This window comes from Budorcas taxicolor, chromosome 11, assembly GCF_023091745.1.
Source record: "Budorcas taxicolor isolate Tak-1 chromosome 11, Takin1.1, whole genome shotgun sequence".
NCBI classification, from domain to species: Eukaryota; Metazoa; Chordata; class Mammalia; order Artiodactyla; family Bovidae; genus Budorcas; species Budorcas taxicolor.
The window spans coordinates 105,350,223-105,374,223 of record NC_068920.1 but is presented as its reverse complement, the minus strand read 5'-3'; the positions used below and the strand labels follow the sequence as shown (position 1 = coordinate 105,374,223).

General features: G+C 46.0%; 1 protein-coding gene across 1 annotated transcript in view; it reads left to right on the top strand.

The window, feature by feature from the left end:
- The window catches only part of NCK2 (NCK adaptor protein 2), a 118,136-nt gene that overhangs the window by 61,766 nt on the left and 32,369 nt on the right, over window positions 1-24,001 (top strand). Inside the window, exon 2 of the mRNA XM_052648371.1 lies at window positions 4,600-4,780. The gene's annotated coding sequence lies outside the window, so the exon portion shown is untranslated. The remainder of the gene's footprint in view (window positions 1-4,599; window positions 4,781-24,001) is intronic.

Genomic DNA, 24,001 nt, shown 5'->3' with positions numbered 1-24,001 from the left:
TCCAAGAGTCTTGAGCTTATTTATGTGCAGTATTCAACACTCAAACAGTGTAACTCAGTAATTTTTTTCTGCATTGACATCTAAGAGAAATAGTGCCTTTGTTTTTATTTATGTATGTACTTTATTAATTTTAACAATGTTGTGTTAATTTCTACTGTATAGCGAAGTGACTCAGTTATACACATATATACGTTATTTTTTATATTCATTTCCATTATGGTTTATCTTAGGGTGTTTTTTTTTTTTTAACTTTTTACTTTATGTTGGAGTAGAGCTGATTAACAATGTTGTGATAGTTTCAGTTGAACAGTGAAGGGACTCAGCCATACGTATACATGTATCCATTCTCCCCCAAAGTCCCCTCCCATCCAGGCTACCACATAACACTGAGCAGAGTTTCCTGAACTATACAGTAGGTCCTTGTTAGTTTTCCATTTTAAATACAGCAGTGTGTTCATTTCCATCCCAAACTCCCTACCTATCACTTCCTCCCGTCCCTCCCTCCAGCAACTATAAGTTCATCCTCTAAGTCTGAATCACAGGATGTTGAATATAATTCCCTGTGTTATACAGTAGGGCCTTGTTGTTTATCCATCCTATAGATAATAATTTATATCTGCTAACCCCAACCTCCCCATCCACCCCCATCCCACCCCTTGGTAACCACAAGTTTGTTCTCAGATTAAGGTGGCGTGTGTGGTCATGGACTTGCGTCTTAGAAACTGTGATACTGTCCTTCCCTGATTTGAGAGGCAGAAGCCGGGCTCCCATCGTGGCAGACACTCCAGACTGATGGCGGTGACAGATGACCTTTGCCCAGGTCTGGAGGTTCTGGCCCTTTAGTGGTGATCCATGTGGGGCTCTGCAGTCAGGGGGCCTGGGTTTGAATCCTGGCTCTGGGCCTGAGGGTCTGGTGGTTTGGTTCCTGAGCCGACGATGAGGTGTGTCTTCCTGGGCTGCCATGAGGGTGGATGAGGCTTTGGTGACAGTGGAGCCACCAGCACAGTGTCGCTGGGCCCTGTCCAGTAGCTTCTCTGCTTCTGGGGGTTGGGAGGTGGAGTGCTGGTCTTCATGCGGAGCCTTTAGGGGATTCACATCATCTGGGCAGTAGGCAGGACTGCATGTCCATCCTGCCCAAAGATGGGGGGCTCCAGCCTTTGGCCTCAATGGAAGGTCATGAGTCTCTCATTAATCCTGAAGGCTCTACTGCAGGGAAGTGTCAGTGGTGGACACCAGCCCTGAATGGCCACGTCCACTGAGGTTCGGAGGAAACCGCCCAGGTGGCCCAGAAAAGCAGCTGGGGCAGGCTCCGTGGGGCACCCGAAGTTCAGGTGGGGCTGGGACAGGTGGTTCGGGTTTCTGGAGGCCAGGCCTGTGGGGGCAGGCAGGGCTGCTGGTTGGCAGCCACCTGACCTGAGCACTGTCCCTGGCTGAATGCCCCCCCGAGACTGGGGAGAACCCCAGGTTGGGCCCAGGCTTTTCAAAACACAGTTGAGAAAAAGAAAACCTCAGTATTGCAGAGAATTCAGATAGTCCTTTGGTTTTGCCGTGATAGAATGATCGGGGTCCAGATCATTGTGGAGAAAGGGGTGCATTTAGTATTTGTGTTAATTTCCTTCTACTCTGTCCTCATCTCTTTAGTTCCTATGGGGAGATGCAAGTGATGCTTGTGGGGAAATGCCTTTAAAGACAAGCATGTACTGTCCCCTCCTGCCTGAGCAGGCTGTGAAATGTCCTCCAGTGACCACCTTGGCCCCAGAGACCTTAAACCTAGCAGGGCTGCCACTCAAGAGGTGGTTTTCTACAAAGTGTATGCTTTCCTGGTGGATTCTATCACAGGTTGTACTGAAGACCTGATCTGAAGTGCTTGTCCTTAACAGAGGCTTTGAATAGTCCATGTTAAATGTGGCAGTGGGTGGACCTCATGGAAACCCAGCAAGGGAGCAGCTTGGTCTCTGTGTTCACTTCTCAGGAAGGTGTGTGGTTCGTGCACTGACGCTTGGTCAGTGAGATGCTTTTCTTGAAGAAAACACCACCCCTCCATCTCACACACTCAGATCTCAGGTGACCAGGCCATCTTTGCTGTTCAGCTGCACCTGACTCTTTGCGACCCCATGGACTGCAGCACTGCGGGCTCCTCCAGTGTCTCCTGGAGTTGGCTCAAATTCATGTCCACTGAGTCAGTGATGCCATCCAACATCTCATCCTCTGCTACCCCGTTCTCCTCCTGCCCTCAGTCTTTCCCAGGGAGGCTCTGGTTGGAACCCCGTCATTGGCTCAGATCCTGCGCATCCACTTGGATGGCCATAGCGACTGTCAGAGGACAAGACTTCCAGACCCAGGCCATGATGCTGGTGAACTGGGCAGGAAGATAAATTCTCTGGCACCAGGCTTGCTGCTGGTATGGTAGGTTCAGCTTTGGAGGCTTGTGTTCCTCACTCCAAGCCTGCTAAGGAGAATCTCTGCCTCTCTGAGAACATTAAGTCCTGTGGCAAAGTGATATTAGTATCTATCCCAGGAGGTTATTGGGAAGATTAAATCACACACATATATTCATACACTTTGAGAGCACCGTGCACACTGAGGGCAACTCAGACAGCCCCCCAGACGCCCAAGGGCCTTGGCTTGAGCTCTGACTCCAGGCACATTCCCTTTGCAATGAAAACTTTAAAGCTACAACTTATGTCCAGAAGAACCCCTGAAAATACTAATACAGAGGTGGTGTTTGCAGACACTGCTGTGTTTAGCCAGTGGGTTTCTCCAGTAAGTGGCATGTGTCAGGCCCACAGTGAGAAATCAGAATCCTTGGTCAGGACTGGAGTCCAGATAGCAAAGCATCTGTTTTCTGTCTTGTTTCTGAAAACACTCAGCAAAGAGAAGGCCGCCATCCTGGTGCGCCTCTAAGATCTCGTCCAGGTCTCGTATCCCTGGTGTGTCTGGGCCAGGGAGAAGCCCAGCACCTTTGCCTTGGGTTAAATCATACATTAAAACAAAACAAAACACAAATCATTCAAGCCCTTAAAATAATGCCAGAGAATGCATAAGTGTAATTCATTTTTTAATCAACATTTATGAACTTACCTTATAACATTTTTATGAACACCTTCCCTGAATTATCCTTTTCTATTTGACTAAAATAGACCTTGACTCTTCTATGGGGTGTTTAATAATGTTGTGAGTAATCATCATGGTTTGATGAATTAATAGATCTAGTACAAGTGAATGGTCAGGACAGATCCCTTCAGGGTTTGAAGCATAATTAAAGATGCCAGTGAACCCCCTTGGAGTCCACGGTGCCTCAGGGTCCCCTCAAAGGACAAATCAGGACTGAAAATAGGTACCCAGATGTGGGGGCCATGAGGCCAAGTCCCACGGCCGGGAGGGAGGGGGTTGCGCGTCCCCTCTGTCGGCTCCTCCTCTGTAATTTCAGGATGCTGTCTTCAGATTCCTGTAGTGATATTTTCTTTTTAAAAAAATTTATTGGAGTCTAGCTGATGTACAGGCACCCCACTCCAGTACTCTTGCCTGGAAAATCCCATGGACAGAGGAGCCTGGTGGGCTGCAGTCCATGGGGTCGCTAAGAGTCAGACACGACTGAGCGACTTCACTTTCACTTTTCACTTTCATGCATTGGGAGAAGGAAATGGCAACCCACTCCAGTGTTCTTGCCTGGAGAATCCCAGGGACGGGGGAGCCTGGTGGGCTGCTGGCTGTGGGGTCACACAGAGTCAGACACGACTGAAGTGACTTAGCAGCAGCAGCAGCTGGTGTACAATGTTGTGTTAGTTTCCGTTGTACAGCAAAGTGACTCAGTCATGCATACGACATATACATACAGTATAGCCTCTCTTTTTCAGATTCTTTTCCCATATATGTCATTAGAGTATTGAGTAGAGTTCCTTGTGCTATACAGTAGGTCCTTGTTAGCTATCTATTTTATATATAGTAGTGAGAGAGAGAGAGTGTGTGTGTTCTTCCCGATAAGGACGAAGCTGTGGGTCTGGCGGGGCCTTTCTCAGTGAATGGTCTGCGCAGGAGATGAAATCTCTACGTGATGTCCATGCTCTGCAATTCTTCTCCCTAATTAGGCTCCCAGACGGGCTTTTTGAATTTCCACTTGGCAGCTGCTCTTTTGTTTTCAGCAGGCTTGGAGGGCGTGGGTGGCGGTGTTGTAGGGAGGGGGCTGGAAGAGATCTGGGAGCTTGGGTCCCTCGGTTATCCCCCAGGGGGTCCACACCTACCCTCTGCCTCCACATTGACTCAGGGTCTGGAAAGTAGAGCAGGGCAAAGAAGGTTTTGTTTGGGTCGAGGTCAGTAAATATAAAGCACATTTTTTTCCTGGGGTCAATTAAAAATATTTGGAGAAGGAAATGGCAACCCACTCCAGTATTCTTGCCTGAGAAATCCCATGGACAGAGGAGCCTAGCAGGCTACAGTCCATGGGGTCACAAGGAGTTGGACACAACTGAGTGACTGAACAACAACAACAAGTGAAAGTATTGGTTTCAGGCAAACAAATAATCAGTTATTTCTCAAGCAGTAACTTAAAATCCAACAAGCAAGCTGCCCTGGTAAACCGTGTTTTCTGTCTCTTTTCAGATTTCCTACGTTCCTTTTCTTCGAGCAACTTCCTGGATCGCCACTCTCTGCTGAGATTTGAATTAGATAGGAGAATTTGGAGAACTCCAGCAGCCTGGTGACATCAGGTGCAGTCAGCTGAGGAACTCACCCTTTGAGGAGCTCTCTGTTGTGTGTCACCTCTCGTAACTGGGTGCTGAAGGTGAGTGTGGCTTTCCACCTGAGACAGGCAGGAGGAGTGACTGCTTTCGCCTTAGATGCCCATGTTGCGCTGGCAGTACACTTTACGTTAATGAAACGGCAATGAATGTAGCTCTGATTTGTTGAGCCTTGTAAAATGTAAGTTGCCGAGGGATGTGGTTCAGAAATTAGACTCACTGTTCCTGCTTTGGTGCATGTTAGCAGCAGGTGAGCTGGGAGGCAGGACCGTGGGTGCCTCCAACCTGTGAGATGCCCTGTGCCTGAGCTCCTGGCTGGACAGGTAGTCTTGTGTCCGTAGGAGATGGGCCTTCTCTGCGTCGTGTGGGATGGGTGTCTGGAATATGTAGGAGCTGTCTTCAGGGTGAGCTCCATCTCGTGAGGCTTCATCTTAGCTTGGATGCTGGGAAGATAAGGTTGCATCAGAACATCAAATGGATAAGGATTCCGAAGGAGGGTTTATATGTTCCTATGAGAAATCTTCTCCTGTGTTAAAATTATATTTGTGACACAGCATATGGCTTGAGATTCAGGGCTCCTGGAATAACAGGCACTGGACAAAAGAATGTCTCTACAATAGGCATTTCTCAGCCCTAACATGATTTTGGACCATTTGATTTAGATGATACAAGATGCTGGCTGGCAGTCAGTTCCTCTGGGGTCCTGGCTCTGACTGCGCAATAAAGTGCTCTATGAGAAGGTCCAATTCACCTTCACAGTGTTGTCTCCTAAGTGGAGGTTTGTTGTTGTTCACTCAGTCAGTCGTGTCCAACTGTTTGCAACCCCGTGGACTGCAGCACACCAGGCTCCCCTGTCTTTTCACCATCTCCCGGAATTTGCTTAAACTCATGTCCATTGAGTTGGTGATACCATCCAACATCTCATCCTTTGTCACCCTCTTCTTTTGCCTTCCATCTTCCCAGCATCAGAGTCTTTTCCAGTGAGTTGGCTTTTCTCATCAGGCCAAAATATTGCGAGTTTAAACTTCAGCATCAGTCCTTCCAGTGAATATTCAGAATTGATTTTCTTTAGGCTTGATTGGGCTTCCCTGGTGGCTTAGATGGTAAAGGATCTGCCTGCAATGCAGGAGACCTGGGTTCAGTCCTTGGGTTGGGAAGATCCCCTGGAGGAGGGCACGGCAACCCATTCCAGTTGAACATAACTGAAGTGAATAAGCACAGAACAGGATTGACTGCTTTGATTCTCCTTGCTGTCCACAGGGCTCTCAAGAGTCTTCTCCAGCACCACAATTTGAAAGCATCAGTTCTGCAGTGCTCAGCCTTCCCTGTGGTCCAGTGCTCACATCCATACATGACTACTGGGAAAACCATAGCTTTGACAGTACAGAGCTTTGTCAGCAAACTGATGTCTCTGCTTTTTAACACACTGTCTAGGTTTGTGGAGGAATAACACCCAATTCATGAGCTTTCCTTTCAAGTCTTATTTTGCTTCTATTATTCACAAATTCCTTTATACTATTCTTTTTTTAAAAAATTTGTTTTACATTAGAGAATATAATTGATTTGCAATGTTGTGTTTCAGGTGTACAGCAAAGTGATTCAGTCTTATATAAATACACACATACACTTTTTCAAATTCTTTTCCTTTTTAGGTTATTACAGAATATTGAGTAAAGTTCCCTGTGCTATATAGTAGGTTCTTGTTAATTATCTATTTTTATATTAAGTAGTGTATTCATGTCAACCCCAAACTCCTAATTTATTTCTCCCCCTGACCTTTCCTCTTTGGTAATCATAAATTTGGCTTTAAACTATTCTTGAACCCGTGACTTTAGACGACAAAATCTCTTGGTTTGAGTGTTTTTTATATTTCTTCAGTTCAATTCAGTTCAGTTGCTCAGTCGTGTCCGACTCTTTGCAACCCCATGAATCGCAGCACACCAGGCCTCCCTGTCCATCACCAACTCCCGGAGTTCACTCAGACTCACATCCATCGAGTCAGTGATGCCATCCAGCCATCTCAACCTCTGTCGTCCCCTTCTTCTCCTGCCCCGAGTCCCTCCCAGCATCAAAGTCTTTTCCTATGAGTCAACTCTCTTCGCATGAGGTGTCCAAAGTATTGGAGTTTCAGCTTTAGCATCATTCCTTCCAAAGAAATCCCGGGGTTGATCTCCTTCAGAATGGACTGGTTGGCTCTCTTTGCAGTCCAAGGGACTCTAAAGAGTCTTCTCCAACACCTCAGTTATATTTCTTATTTTAATATAAATTAGAATTTTCTTTCATTTGGTCTAAAACTGCTATTTGTAAATCAGGTTTTTCTCCTCAATCCCTTTTGTTTTTGAACCACCTGGATTTCAGTTATGTTCCCCTTTGATGTGTGGCCAGCAGAAGGGCATGGAGTCAATATGTCGTGTTTCTTAGAGTAAGAAGTTGAATTCTGCTTTACTATTTCCTTGGAGCAAGTGACACTCTCCCACCTGTTTGGGGAAGAGGCGGGACATCCATTGTGATTTCCAGGTCAGGTCCTGATTTGGAATTGAGAACCTGGAGCTCATCTCAGCAGCTGATCCAAGCCCTCCTCCTTTCTGTGTCCCCTTAAGTGACCCCGAGACTCCCCTTTCCCCACAAGACGTTGCTGGCTCTCTCTGGCTTTACGTCCTCCTGGCCAGTGAACAGTCACTCCCAGGTTTCTCTTCCAGATGTTATGTGAGTGGATGTCATTGGGTGTTTCATGTCCAATCCTGGGAGATTTCCTTTTCATAAAAAAATCTTAGCTATGACCGCTTGATTTTTTAAATAGTTGTTGAAGGGAAACCTCTTAAAACTTGTTCATTTGTAAGTATAGTCATATATCAATCGGTTTGTTAGATTTCATGCGAATATAAGCTAGAAATTAGTGTAAATCCTTGAATCTGGTCAACAGAATTCATTAGTGATTCATCAGTAATGGAGTCTTGATGTGACTTCTTTAGAAGCTCGGTCATAGGTGACATTAGCAGACTCTAAGTGACTGTCAGGGTCCTCTTCCAGAAGGTCATAAGTCAGGGGGAAATCACAGGCTTAACTGAGGAAGTGTTGATGTGTTCTGCATAAGTGCCCAGTGAGAGTCTGTTATCATCACGCAAACAAGAGGTGATGCCCGGTGGACAGTTATATGCAGATTATCATGGAAAGATACTTACAAAAATATTTGTATGCATGTAATTTTAAATAGACTTTAAAGTTTATGACAGACACAGCAAAACTATGATTTTCTTATTAAGAATTGCTTTTGTGGTTTTGAAAACTGTCCGGTGGGAAAATCAGTAGATCTGTCCTTTCACGTAATAAATATTGACTGTGAGCACAGCTGGATTCTAGGCTACTGTTCCCTGCTGTGACTGTTTTAGCAGCTACAAAAATAGATGGAATACAGTTGTTTCAGAGTCTTTTTCTTGTGGCCTTGTGGGATGGGGTGTGACCTTGACAGCTCTGCTTTCCGGATGACCGCTATGTCAGGTTCTTAGAACAAGTCTCGAGTGCCCGAGGCAGGGAAACTGAGTGAATTTTAAAGAAGGGGACTTGGAGCAGGGGCATCATGGGTCTTAAGGCACAGGACTGCTGCTGCTGCTGATTAGTTGCTAAGTCATGCTGGACTCTTTGCAACCCCATGGACTGTAGCCTGCCAGGCTCCTCTGTCCATGGGCTTCTCCAGGCAAGAATATTGGAGTGGGTTGCCATTTCCTACTCCTGGGGGTCTTCTGACTCAAGGATCAAGCCCACTTACATGGCAGGCAAATTCTTTACCCTAGAGCCACCTGGGAAGCCCATGGTAATCAGTCTGCACATCATTTAAGCAGTAACAGGTGGGGACTGGCATATGCTATTGGGTCAGTGGTCTTTGATGTGCCCATGGGAAAGGTGACAGTTTGGTCAGCCTGTCACTTGCCTTGTCCTGGAGAGAAAGAAAACAGTGCCAGCCTGGTAAGGTGCTAAGTGAGGAGTCAGCCTTGGAAACATTTCCACATTACTGGGCACCCCAATTTGGTGCCGTCTCAGCTACCTTTCCCTGGGGCTGGACTGAGGGGAGCAGTCTTGAGGGGGGAAATCAGCTGCACCTCTGGGTGACCTGAGGGAGCCCCCGAGCCCCCTGTATCCAGGGCCTATAGTCCCTGCACTGTATTCTTTTCTCCTCGGACCATCTGTCCCATTTTGAAATTAAGGAGCCAGGTCCTGAGAACTCCCTGGCCTGATTTGAGGGGAGTGGAGATCATGGGAGGAGCGTGGAGACAAACCCCTTCCATTTCCACTGGAGTGAACGTAACAATGTAGAGTCTGCCCTTATTCCCTGGATAACTCAGCATTGACAGTGACTCACTGTTGTTGGAGGCTGGCTGGTGTTTCCTGGAGATGGAGGATGTCAGTAGTTCGTATGCTGTGCTGAAGATTGTTTGAAAATCTACTTGAGGACTTTTTCAGGAGAGCAGTCTAATGGGTGGAAGGACGTGGGTGTTAATGCGGGAAAACGGTGCGTAGATGACAAGACGTGTGGGTACAGAAAGGTAATCCAGACTGGATTTCATGCTGCAGCAGTTGCTGGTGTGAATACCCGAGGTGTAAATGTTAGCATAGGCATCATTGTACTGACCTTTTCTGTTATCTTTTTAGTCTTTATTTCATTTATTTTTTCTCTGATTACTATCCTTCCTTCTACGAACTATGGGCTTCACTTGGTCTTCTTTTTCTTGTTCCTTGAGGTGTAAAGTTTTCTTTATTTGGATCTTGGTTCTTTTTAATGTGGGTTTTTATCACTCTGAACTTCCCTGCTAGAACTACTTTTAATGCATCCCATTAGTTTTGGTGTATTGTGTTTCCATTTTAATTTGTCTCAAGATATATTTTTTTATTGAAATATACTTGATTTACAATGTTATATTATTTTCACATGTACAACATCGTGATCAATGTTTTTTATGCATTGGAAAGTGAAAGAGAAAGTTGCTCAGTCGGTCCAACTCTTTGCAACCCCCATGGACTGTACAGTCCATGGAATTCTCCAGGCCAAAATATTGAAGTGGGTAGCCGTTCCCTTCTCCAGGGGAATCTTCCCAATCCAGGGATGGAACCCAGGTCTCCCGCATTGCATCTGAGCCCCAAGGGAAGCCCAAGAATGCTAGAGTGGGTAGCCTATCCCTTCTACAGCGGATCTTCCCGACCCAGGAATCAAACCAGGGTCCCCTGCATTGCAGGCAAATTGTTTACCAACTGAGCTATCAGGGGAGCCCTTTATACATTGTACTCCATTTAAAATCATTACAAAATTATGGCTATATTTTCTTGTGCTATAAAATACATCCTTGTTGCTTATTCATGGTAGTTTGTGTCTCTTAATGTCTCATATATTTTTTTATTTCTTCTTTGACCCATTGGTTGTTCAGTAACATGCTATTTAATTTTCTCTTTTGTTGTTGTTGTTGTTATTTTATTATTATTATTTTTTAATTTTTTACTTTACAATATTGTATTGGTTTTGCCATACATCAACATGAATCCGCCACAGGTGTACACGTGTTCCCAATCCTGAACCCCCCTCCCACCTCCCTCCCCATACCATCCCCTGGGTCATCCCAGTGCACCAACCCCAAACATCCTGTATCCTGCATCGGCCTAGACTGGCAATTCGTTTCTTATATGATATTATACATGTTTCAATGCCATTCTCCCAAATCATCCCACCTTCTCCCTCTCCCACAGAGTCCAAAAGATTGTTCTATATGTCTGTGTCTCTTTTGCTGTCTAGCATACAGGGTTATCGTTACCATCTTTCTAAATTCCATATATGGGAATACCAGACCACCTGACCTGCCTCTTGAGAAATCTGTATGCAAGTCAAGAAGCAGCAGTTAGAACTGGACATGGAACAACAGACTGGTTCCAAATAGGAAAAGGAGTATGTCAAGGCTGTATATTGTCACCCTGCTTATTTAATTTCTATGCAGAGTACATCATGAGAAACACTGGACTGGAAGAAACACAAGCTGGAATCAAGATTGCCGAGAGAAATATCAATAACCTCAGATATGCAGATGACACCACCCTTATGGCAGAAAGTGAAGAGAAACTAAAAAGCCTCTTGATGAAAGTGAAAGAGGAGAGTGAAAAAGTTGGCTTAAAGCTCAACATTCAGAAAACGAAGATCATGGCATCTGGTCCCATCACTTCATGGGAAATAGATGGAGAAACAGTGGAAACAGTGTCAGACTTCATTTTTTGGGGGCTCCAAAATCACTGTGGATGGTGATTGCAGCCATGAAATTAAAAGATGCTTACTCCTTGGAAGAAAAGTTGTGACCAACCTAGATAGCATATTCAAAAGCAGAGAGATTACTTTGCCGACTAAGGTCCGTCTAGTCAAGGCTATGGTTTTTCCAGTGGTCATGTATGGATGTGAGAGTTGGACTCTGAAGAAGGCTGAGCACCGAAGAATTGATGGTTTTGAACTGTGGTGTTGGAGAAGACTCTTGAGAGTCCCTTGGACTGCAAGGAGATCCAACCAGTCCATTCTGAAGGAGATCAGCCCTGGGATTTATTTGGAAGGAATGATGCTAAAGCTGAAACTCCAGTAGTTTGGCCACCTCATGCAAAGAGTTGACTCATTGGAAAAGACTGTGATGCTGGGAGGGATTGGGGGCAGGAGGAGAAGGGGACGACAGAGGATGAGATGGCTGGATGGCATCACTGACTCGGGCATGAGTCTGCGTGAACTCCGGGAGTTGGTGATGGACAGGGAGGCCTGGTGTGCTGCGATTCATGGGGTTGCAAAGAGTCGGACACGACTGAGCGACTGAACTGACTGATACTGTATTGGTGTTTTTCTTTCTGGCTTACTTCACTCTGTATAATCAGCTCCAGTTTCATCCACCTCATTAGAACTGATTCAAATGTATTTTTTTAATGGCTGAGTAATACTCCATTGTGTATATGTACCACAGCTTGCTTATCCATTCATCTGCTGATGGACATCTAGGTTGCTTCCATGTCCTGGCTATTATAAACAGTGCTGCAATGAACATTGGGGTACACGTGTCTCTTTCAGTTCTGGTTTCCTTGGTGTGTATGCCCAGCAGTGGGATTGCTGGGTCATAAGGCAGTTCTATTTCCAGTTTTTTAAGGAATCTCCACACTGTTCTCCATAGTGGCTGTACTAGTTTGCATTCCCACCAACAGTGTAAGAAGGTTCCCTTTTCTCCACACCCTCTCCTTGAATTTTCCAGTTTTCTTCTTTTAACTGATTATTGTGATGGGAAGAGATGTAATTTCATTTTTAATTTTATTAATACTTGTTTCTGGCCTAACATATGATACTGTGTATCCTGGAGAATGTTCCATGTGTGCTTCATAAAAATATGTATTCTGCCTGCCCCTGTTGGATGAAATGCTTTGTCAATGTCAAGTCCATCTGGTCTAGTGTGTAGTTTAAGTACAAATTTTCTTACTGATTTTCTGTCCGGATGATCTATCCATTGTTGAAAGTGGTATATTGAAGTGCCCTACTATTACTGTATTGTTGTCTATTTCTCCAATATTTGCTTGAAATATTTGTTGTTGTTCAGTCACTAAGTCCTGTCCAACTCTTCGTGACCCCACGGACTGGAGCACTCCAAGCTTCTCTGTCCTTCACTATCTCCCAGAGTCTGCTCAAATTCATGTCCATTGAGTCAGTGATACCATCTCATTCTCTGTTGCCTCCTCCTCCTGTTGCCCTCAGTCTTTCCCAGCATCAGAGTCTTTTGCAATGAGTTGACTCTTGGAAATAGGGGCTGAAGTATTGGAGCTTCAGCTTCAGCATCAGTCCTTTCAATGAATATTCAAGGTTGGTTTCCTTTAGGACTGACTGGTTTGATCTCCTTGCAGTCCAAGGGACTCTCAAGAATCTTCTCTAGCACCACAATTTGAAAGCATCAGGGGTTACTCAGTGTCTAGGGTTGGCTGTAGCCTTTGATGTTCTAGTAGATGTACTGGCTAGAGCTGCAGTAATTGGTTTAAATAATTGCCCAGTAAGTACTGAATGTTGCTTAAAAAAAAAAAAAAAAGATTGTAGTATTGATTCTACCACAGTTAACTTACTTGTGAATCAGTGGAGGCAGATGTAAGGTACCAGGCATTTACCAGGGGCTTGACTTAGGCTTGGCCCCTCCAGGACACTATCTGTGGCTGAAATACAGGTCTTATTACCCCCTATTGCATAGGCAGAGACACTGAGCAGAAATGGTTCCCAGGGTCTCAGAGTGGAACTCACACAGCAGTGTTCTGCCCTGCCCGTGGTCCACTGCTTCCAAGCTGGTATTCCTTCTGCTTCCTTCCACATTCCACAGAAGTGTCATGGCGGAGACTGGTATCAGAGTGCCTTCTTAAACCAGGGACCCCTCACTACTCTGAGAGATGAAACAACTTGGCCACAACCCAGTGCTCATAGGACAAAGTGGGCTGTGCACCCACATCTTTCTGACCCAAAGCCTTTCATTCTTGCTCGACAGTGAATTTTATTTATTTTCCCTTGCAAAATCTCCAGCAACAAAGGTTGATTTGGAAACCAGTCCCTTTGGAATCTCAAGAAATGCATGAAGGAAGCCTTTGGAAGGGGTTGAGGGTGGGAGCCAAGACCTGAATCCCGCAGAGGCTTCGTTCCTCCCGAGACCCCAGGGCCAGCTCTGTAGTCTTCGGACCTGCACTTGTGTCCATCTCAGGTGTCACTGTGTGTTTGTGGCTCCCAGTTGACCATCTGACCTCTGAGAGAAGTCATTTGTGGAGGCAGAGGGACCTCCTACCCTTCCTATGTGTGTGATCATCCCATGTGTCCCCTGTGTTTTCCATAGTACCTGTGTCAGGAGCAAAGCCACAGAAAATCAAGATTGATCGTTTCTTTGTGAAGCCATGAAATCATCCTTTTCTGCTGGTTGAGGCAATGGTCAAAGCTTAGGCAAGCATTTCCTTTTTCTGTCACAGCCAGCATGCCCCATCAGTGTGACTTGTTCAAAGGCTGGACACAGATTGTTGCTGTTCAGTCTCTAATAAATCATATCCGACTCTTTGCAGCTTCATGGACTGCATCTTGCCAGGCTTCTCTGTCTTCCACCGTCTCCCAGAGTTTGCTCAGACTCACATCCGTTGAGTCAGTGATGCCATCCAACCATCTCTTCCTCTGCTGTCCCCTTCTCCTCCTGCCCTCCATCTTTCTCACCATCAGGGTCATTTCCAGTGAGTCAGCTCTTCACATCAAAGGTGGCCAAATTAAAAACACAAAAAGCAAACCCTTACCTCTGCCACCCCCATTCTTTTCCTTAGGAAAGATTATAGAAATGAATTCATAGCTTTGTAGTCATGTCTTCACTACTCTCTGAATTGTACCTTATAATTTGCAAATGAATTTTCATACAAATTCTAAGATCAGGTGATGTGGCTCTCTCCCCCCATTTTATAAAAGGTGGAAAAGAGCCTGAAGAGTTCACTTTATTTGCCAGGACAGCCCAGCAGATGGTGACGCCTAACTCAGGGCTGCATGAGGGCTATGAGGGTGCTGACCACACACACGCTGTCTTGGTCTCAGTGTCCCTGGACCGTGTGTGTACAATTCTAAGAAACAGGCCACTCCAGCCACTTGGAGCTTTAAATAGAGCGCTGCTGCACTTGAGGTTCCAAAATTAGGAGAGGTGAAGAGTTTTTCTTGGCATCCTTCCTCCAGAAAAGCAAAAACATATTCGTCCTGTGTCTGTGTGTGTTGCCGGGTAGTGGTGTCAGCTTTTCAAAAGCAAACTAGACCTCGAATGGGTAAATCTTTTGGAGGTCATGGTGTGTTTATTACCTTGTTTTGGGGATCAAGGGTGTATGCATATGTCCAAACTCATCCATCTATACACATTCAATACGTGTCACTTCTAAGTGAACGTCAGTAAAGCTGAGAAACGCTGAACTGCATGGCAGGATGAGAATTCCTGTATGGACCCCCTGCTGTGTGTGCCAGTTTGGAGGGTTTTTTTTTTTTTTCCCCCTACACTTTTTCTGAAGTGTAGAAAACTGCAATGGGCAGCCTGGTGGTCCAGGAACACAGTTGGAGGGTCACTGGTGGCTCTGGGGGTCCTACCTTCTCCAGTTGCTGACTTGTCTCAGTGCAGAGTGGAAAGGCACCTTGAGTTTTAGGTTTCTGCTGATCAGAATCAACTTTGCTGTTGGCTGTTATGGAAACTGTTTGGTTCCAAGATGTTGAGACGGTTATAAAATCATATTGAGTGGTACGGTATGAATCGAGTAACTGGTATGAAAGGTATGAATAAAGGGTATGAGTAACTGAAACCATGAAAGATCAGTTTAAGGGGAGCGGTTTTTGGTGTTGTGTTAACGAGCAACACAGTAGCAGAAGCAATTTTGAATGGAGGCCAGTAGCCCTCAGTCCTTGCTGACGGGGGTGACCCAACTGGGGGCCAACTCTGCATCTCACTGTGAAATGACATCTGCCTTCTGAGCCTCTCAGAGTCGACTTTGACTGACAGTCACATTGACACGTGAATTGATGGAGTTGGTGGAAGCTCTCTGGCCTGCCCTGACTCTCCCACCTGTGTGCAGACCTCCCCAGGCACAAGTGGGCAGGCCATGGTCAGGGGCAGCCCAGGGCAGCCCCCAGCTCACCTGGGGAAGTGGAATGCTTCATCCACAGGGGGTGTTTCTGTAGAATGCTGCTTTGTTTCTGGCACCCCCAACCCCGCCGTTCAGGACTCGGGAAATGAGTGGGAAATGCAGGGAATCTGAGGACCGGCCCTCTCTGGCCCCCAGTCAGCCTTGCTTTGGTTGGAGGGATTGGGCACGAAGAGGCTGTGCTCTTAACCTGAGTTCTTACAGTAGATTTTGTGACATGTACAGAGACAGCAGTTTGCCAACAAAGGTCTAGATAGTCAAAGCTAATGGTTTTTCCAGGGGTCGTGTACAGATGTGAGGGTTGGGCCATAGAGAAAGCTGAGTGCTGAAGAACTGACACTTTTGAACTGTGATTCTGGAGAAGACTCTTGAGAGTCCCTTGGTCAGCAAGGAGATCAAACCAGTCAATCCTACAGGAAATCAACCCTGAATATTCATTGGAAGGACTGATGCTAAACTCTAATACTTTGGTCACCTGACAGGTGGAGCTGACTCATTGGAAAAGACCCTGATGCTGGGAAAGATGGGGGCAGGAGGAGAAGGGGACAACAGAGGATGAGATGGTTGGATGGCATCACCGACTCAATGGACATAAGTGACTGTCGTGTCTGACTCTTTGCGACCCCATGGACTTAATTACTAAACAATAACAGCAACAAGCAACTCAGTGTCAAAAATACATATAACCCAAGAAAAACAGGGACCAAAGATCAAAATGGATATTTGGCACCCACCCCCAGGTGTGGTGGGGTTCTCTGGTGGCTCAGACAGTAAAGAATGGTCTGCCATTGCAGGAGACTCGGGTTCAGTCCCTGGGTTGGGAAGATCCCCTGGAGAAGGGAATGGCTACCTACTCCGGTTTTCTTGCCTGGAAAATGCTATGGACAGAGGAGCCTGGCTAGCTTCAGTCCATGGGGTTGCAAAGAGACAGACACGACAGAGCGACTGACACTTGCACTTTTTCAAAGCCCCTCTTTAACTGTCAGAAGCAGGGTTGCTCTGGACGGAGCACAATTTCTGTGCTGTGGATGAGGCGTGGAGATGCCTGCTGGTACTGTGTCAGCATCCAGCTTTCCATCCAACCCCACATCATCTTCCCATGCAGAACTGCCTTCCTCCTGTCCTGGCACAATAGGAGAATCTCCACTGCCTCCCAGTCTCCCTGAGGCTCACATCATTGACCTGGCCCATTTCTGTCCATCTAGTGTTAAAAGGCATCCCCCTGTGGTCTTGGATCATGGATGCAGTGAGCTTTTCTGAGTTGACTCATCATCTGTGCTGTGTCCTTCTGGACAATGAATGCCTTTGTCTCCACTTGCTTTCAATTGAGTTGTTGTTCTGTTGCTTCTTGAACGGCAGGACTCTTTATATATTCTGGGAACCGGTCCTTTGTCATTATATGTACTGGTTTCTTTACAGGTATCCTATTTTTTTAAATATTTTTTTGATGTGGACCATTCTTTGAGGTCTTTATTGAATTTGCTACAGTATTGCTTCTGTTTTATGTTTTGGTTTTTTAGCCTCAGAAGCATGTGGGAATCTTAGTTCCCCAACGAGTGATCCAACCTGTACCCCCTGCATTAGAAAGTGATGTCTTAACCACTGGACCATCAAGGAAGTCCCAATTTCATCATATTTTTTCTATTTCTTTATTTTTAATTAGAGGATAATTGCTTCACAACATTGTGTTGCTTTCTGCCACACATCAGTGTGAGTCAGCCATAGGAATGCATTTATTCCCTCCCTCTTGAGCCTCTGTCCACCTCCATCCCCATCCCAGCCCTTTAGATTGTCACTGGGTGGAGCTCCCTATGCCACACAACACATTCCCCCGGCGTCTGTTTTACGTGTGGTGGTGTATACATTTCCATGCTACTGTTTCCGTTGGTCCCACCCTCTCCCTCCCCTACTGTGTCCACAAGTCTGTTCTCTGTCTGTGTCTCCCTTGCTGCCCTGCAAATAGGCTCATCAGTGCCATCTTTCTAGAGTCCATATACATGGGTTAATATACGATTTTTTAATCTTTCTGACTTATTTCACTCTGTATAATAGGCTCTCAGTTCATCTACTTCATTAAAATTGACTCAAATGCGTTCCTTTTTATAGCTAATATTGCATTGTATATATGCATACCACTACTTCTTTATCCATTCATCTGTTGATGGACATCAGGTTGCTTCCTTGTCCTAGCTATTGTAAACAGTGTTTCAGTGAACATTGAGGTACATGTGTCTTTTTCAATTATGGTTTCCTCAGGGTATGTGCCCCATAGTGGGATTGCTGGGTCATATGGTAGTTTTATTCCTAGGTTTTTTTAAGGAATCTCCTCCAATCTACATCCATAGTGGCTGTATCAATTTGCATTCCAACCAACAGTGCAAGAGGGTCCCCTTTTCTCCACACCCTCTCCAGCGTTTATTTGTAGATCTTTTTGATGATGGCCATTCTGACCGGAACAAAGTGATAACCTCATTGTAGTTCTGATTTGCTTTTCTCTAATAATGAATGATGTTGAGCATCTTTTCAAGTGTTCATTAGCCATCTGTAGGTCTTCTTTGGAGAAATGTCTATTTAGATCATCTGCCCACTTTTTGATTGGGTTGTTTGTTTTTTCTGGTATTGAGCTGCATGAGCTGCTTATATATTTTGGAGACTAATTCTTTGTCAGTTGTTTCATTTGCTATCATTTTCTCCCATTCTGAGGGTAGCCTTTTCACCTTGTTTATAGTTTCTTTTGCTGTGCAAAAGCTTTTAAGTTTAATTAGGTCCCGTTTGTTTATTTTTGTTATAATTTCCATTACTCTAGGAGGATCTTGCTGTGATTTATGTTCTATATTTTCCTCTAAGAGTCTTATAGTTTCTGGCCTTACATTTAGGTCTTTAATCCATTTTGAGTTTCTCTTTGTGTATGGTGTCAGGAAGTATTCTAATTTCATTCTTTTATACGTAGCTGTCCAGTTTTCCCAGAGAAGGCAATGGCACCCCACTCCAGCACTCTTGCCTGGAAAATCCCATGGACAGAGGAGCCTGGTGGGCTGTAGTCCATGGGGTCGCTAAGAGTCGGACACGGCTGACCGACTTCACTTTCACTTTTTACTTTCATGCATTGGGGAAGGAAATGGCAACCCACTCCAGTGTTCTTGCTTGGAGAATCCCAGGGATGGGGGAGCCTGGTGGGCTGCCGTCTATAGGGTTGCACAGAGTCGGACACTACTGAAGCAACTTAGCAACAGCAGTCCAGTTTTCCCAGCACCACTTATTGAAGAGGCTATCTTTGCCCCATTGTACATTCTTGCCTTCTTTGCCAAAGATAAGGCGGTATCCTTAGGTGTGTGGGTTTATCCCTGGGCTTTCTATCTTCTTCCGTTGGTCTATATTTCTGTTTTTGTGCCAGTACCATACTGTCTGTATGTTACATACTGATGACTGTAACTTTGTAGTATAGTCTGAATCAGGAAGGTTGATTCCTCCAGCTCCATTCTTCTTTCTCAAGATTGCTTTGGCTGTTCAGGATCTTTTGTGTTTCCATACAAATTGCCAGTTTCATCATATTTTGATCTGGGAGGATTCAATTCAGTTCAGTTCAGTCGCTCAGTCGTGTCCGACTCTTTGCGACCCCATGAATCGCAGCACGCCAGGCCTCTCTGTCCATCACCAACTCCCAGAGTTCACTCAGACTCAGGTCCATCGAGTCCATGATGCCATCCAGCCATCTTATCCTCTGTCATCCCCTTCTCCTCCTGCCCCCAATCCCTCCCAGCATCAGAGTCTTTTCCAATGAGTCAACTCTTCGCATGAGTTGGCCAAAGTACTGGAGTTTCAGCTTCAGCATCATTCCTTCCAAAGAAATCCCAGGGCTGATCTCCTTTAGAATGGACTGGTTGGATCTCCTTGCAGTCCAAGGGACTCTCAAGAGTCTTCTCCAACACCACAGTTCAAAAGCATCAATTCTTCAGTGCTCAGCTTTCTTCACAGTCCACCTCTCACATCCATGCATGACCACAGGAAAAACCATAGCCTTGACTAGACGGACCTTTGTTGGCAAAATAATGTCTCTGCTTTTCAATATGCTATCTAGATTGGTCATAACTTTTCTTCCAAGGAGTAAGTGAAGTGAAGTGAAGTTGCTTAGTCGTGTCCGACTCTTTGCGACCCCATGGACTGTAGCCTACCAGGCTCCTCTGTTCATGGGATTTTCCAGGCAATAGTACTGGAGTGGATTGTCATTTCCTTCTCCAGGGGATCTTCCCGACCCAGGGATCGAACCTGGGTCTCCCACATTGTAGAGACGCTTTACCGTCTGAGCCACCAGGGAAGTCCAAGGAGTAAAGCGTCTTTTAATTTCATGGCCGCAGTCACCATCTGCAGTGATTTTGGAACCCCCCAAAAATAAAGTCTGACACTGTTTCCACTGTTTCCCCATCGATTTCCCTTGAAGTGATAGGACCAGATGCCATGATCTTCGTTTTCTGAATGTTGAGCTTTAAGCCAACTTTTTCACTCTCCTCTTTCACTTTCATCAAGAGGCTTTTTAGTTCCTGTTCACTTTCTGCCATAAGGGTGGTGTCATCTGCATATCTGAGGTTATTGATATTTCTCCCAGCAATCTTGATTCCAGCTTGTGCTTCTTCCAGCCCAGTGTTTCTCATGATGTACTCCAGCAAAGCGCAGCCACTGCTCCTTGACTTGGACGAGGGGTATCTCCTCACCACCGCCCCTCCCGACCTTGAACGTGGAATAGCTCCTCTAGGCCCTCCGGCGCCCACGCAGCCACCCCTGGGAGGACTGGTAATTCCCATTAGAGAATCGAGATTTATTTGAACTAGAATGATCTTTTACTGTGCCAGCTATGCATACCACTATTTATACACTTTAGTGCTTTCCTATAAAAGGGAGTCTTATATTCTTACAGCTCTGCTGGAAGGATTATGTGTATGCTTTGTGTTGCTTCAGTGTTCAACATCCTGTTTTTAAATTTGGGAACTGTTAAAGATAAATGCAAAGTTTTCGAATCATTTTATTGACAGGCACATCTCCAGGTCTGAGACAGTGCCTCCTCGAGAGTTTAATGAGCTTTGCTACACTTTCATCTTTCCTTTTCTCTTGCTGCTCTCATCAGTTGTCAGAAAAATTTAGAATTTTGCCCTTTGTTATTGATCTGTATTTCATGAATATTTATGTATATTCTGTGTACTTTTCCCCTTTTACTCAATCAAAGTAGCTGAATGACACAAAATTTTAAATTTTAATTGAAATTATTCCATGGCTTCCTTCATGAATGAAGAGCCCTTATTATGTAGAATAACAATGACGGTATCAAAGGTGAATGTGAAAGTATGTGTTAGTCATTCAGTTGTGTCTGACTCTGCAACCCCATGGACTGTGTAGTCCACCAGGCTCCTCTGTCCATGGGATTTCCCAGGCAAGAATACTGGAGTGAGTTGCCATCCCCTTCTCCAGGGGATCTTCCCTATGCAGGGATCAGACCTGGGCCTCCTGCATTGCAGGCAGATTCTTTACCACCAAGCCACCAGGGAAGTCCCTATCTAAGGTGAGATTGTTTTAAATAAAGTTCCTTAATTGTGAACCCAGCTGCACATCAGGACTTGAGCACAGGAAGCAGCATCTCAGTGTCTTGTGTCCATGAGAGGTCTGGCGGTGGAGGCCACACAGCTGCTGGCAAAGAGCACCCGTGCTGCTGTTCACATGCTTGCTGGGTACCCAGGCTCAGGCCCTTCTAAGTGCTCAGTTTATGAGGAGACACAATCCTTGTTTGCGAGGAATCTTATTCAGCAAAAAAACAGACAATAAAAATGTACGTGAGGTCCCAGTACGTGCCAGGGAGAGAGGAAGGAGAGCAGGAAAATGTGTGTGTGTTGGGGGGGAGTAGCTGTGGATGCAGCGGTTCTTTCAGATGAGGGGCTCAGAGACTTGGTTTCATCAGGGGGTGCTGTGAATTTGGGAAGGGGGGAGAGGGGCAGGGGAGGCAAGAGGAGCAGGGAGCGTGAGCTTGGAGGAAGAGCTGGCCTCAGATTGTGTTCTTCTGTGATGGGAAGGCGCGAGGCTTGAATGGAGGAGATACAACCTACCGTCCCTCTGTTTAGGAGCATCACAGGCCACCTTCCAGGGAGGCAGACCGTGAGGGCAGAGACTGACCAGTGGGGGAGAAAAAACTGTGTGGTCTGGGCCCAGGTGGGGCTGGCTTGGAGCTGGGCAGTGGAGGGTCCGACGGGGGTAAGATTTGAGAAATATCTTGAAGGTGAACTGACGAGTGTGCTGATGAAATGAATGGGGCAAGAGACGTGCCAAGATTTTTGCCTTGTGGGCACCTGGACGGATGCTCATCTTATGCTCATGGACTCAGAGGAGGCCTGGGGAGACAGAGAGGGTGGATTTTGTGGTCACTCTTTGATTGGTTTTCTTTTGCTGTGGTTTGGTGTAAATGGTGAAGAGTTCTGTTTGGGTGAGTTGGAGAACAGTTGGAGTGTCTCAGAGAGGGGGGAGGAGTCTGCATCTAGGGGAGCATGTGGAGCGTTCAGGTGGAGGTGTCTCAGGTGGGGGAGGAGTCTGCATCTGGGAGAGCACATGGAGCGTTCAGGTGGAGGTGTCTCAGAGGTGGGGGAGGAGTCCACGTGTGGGGGAGCACGTGGAGCGTTCAGGTGGCGGTGTCTCAGAGGTGGGGGAGGAGTCCGCGTGTGGGGGAGCACGTGGAATGTTCAGGTGGAGGTGTCTCAGAGGTGGGGGAGGAGTCCACGTCTGGGGGGGCAGGGCTGGAGGCCACACTTGGGAGCAGCTTGTTTAGAGAAGGGCCAAAAGGATGGAGTTGAAGCCCCCAGACAGCCTAGGTCAGAAGCACGAGGAGGGGCCTGTAAGAGAGGAGGGGAGGAAGTGAAGCAGGGCTGGGTGCTCCAGGGAATGGAGCAGAGGGCGGCCCTTCAATGGCTAATAGGCAATGTCTGCTGTCAGCAGGCAGGAAAGACAATCCAGGAGAGAGAGGAATGACCCAGCCAAGAGAAATGGGAGTGACCACAGGACGGGTTCCTTCATGAAGAGCAGGGTGGGCCCCGTTCAGCGCAGATGAGGCTTTCCTTCCCCAAGATCACCTGCGTCACCTGAGGTTACCTGTTCATCTGTTCACTGTGTGGGAGAGCCCGTTATATGCTGACAGTGTCTGCTGAGGCTGCAGCCGCCCGGCCTAATGGGAAGGTCAAGGAAAGACGCTGATGATTCAAGGTTAATATGCACCTGCCTCATCACCCTTCTTCAGAATGATTGATCTAGCCAGCCTCAAAGAAGACCAGGGTCATAAACAGCTTTAAAATGTTGCCAGTCCCATTGTGTAATATAAACCTTACATGGATGAAATATGATTTATTGACTTCAATTCAAAACAGAGACAAAAGGACCCACAAAACAAATATAATATTTTACCTCTAGCATATTAACCTGTAATTTCAGAACAATACCTGTGTGCACACATAGATATAGACATATCCAGCTATAGAGCTATGAGCAGATAATTGGTTTAGAGAGCAACTGGTAAGAAGAGACTGACTACATGGGGGAAAAAAATTCATCCTTACCTTGATTTTCAACATACATTCTGAATTAGTCCAATAAGGTAATCTACTTCAATATGGGTCTTAAGGCTTTTTCTTTATAAGAGCTCATGCCTTCAATGTGGTCAACCAATTATTATAGAAATTCACTCAAACAGAGGTTTTCAGTATGACAACCCACTCCAGTATACTTTCCTGGAGAATCCCATGGACAGAGGAGCCTGGAGGGCTATAGTCCATGGGGTCACAAAGTCAGACATGACTTAGCAACTAAACAAGTAGGAAGAATATTAGCCTGGCCCCCAAAGATGTCCACATCCTCCTCCTTGGAAACCTGTGAATATGTCAGGCTACGTGGGGAAACGCGGGGGAAAGGAGGTTACTGATCAGCTCATCTTGGGGGAACACCCTTGCAGGCCTTTGTGACCACAGAGGCCCTGTGAGCAGGAAAGGAGGCTGAAGAATAAGATTGGAACCTGCCTGGACCAGGGCAGTGCCCAGAAGCTGGAAGACGTAAGGACCATTCTTCCCTTGACCCTCCAGAAGGAACATGGCCCTGCCCATACCTTGACTCAGCCCCAGTGAGACCCAGCTGGGACTTCTGCCCCACAGAACTGTAAGGGAATGAACTTGGGCTGTTTCAAGCCACTAAGTCTATGCAAGTGCCTACAGCAGCCCACGGAAAAAGAATGCCACGAGTAACCATGCCACGGTCAGTCCAAAAATAACACTTTCATTGTTTTCTCTCATTTATCACACTGTTTTCCTCCCTTTGTTTATTTTGCAAATACTGTAAAATAGTACACTTGCTTTAAGGAGACCCACTCAGAGAAACGGCGTCAGAAGCAACTTTAAAAGACCTTATGAATTCTTTACTAAAGTTTCAGGTTTATTAAAGTTTCAGATTGCATGGTAGATACGACTTACCAGATGCCAACTCATTTGACTGGAGTTGGCAGGAGCTTGTGATGCCCTGAGGGGAACAGAAAGGCCAGTTGGTGGCTTTCTGCAAGCATATCACTAATTACAGCTGCTAGA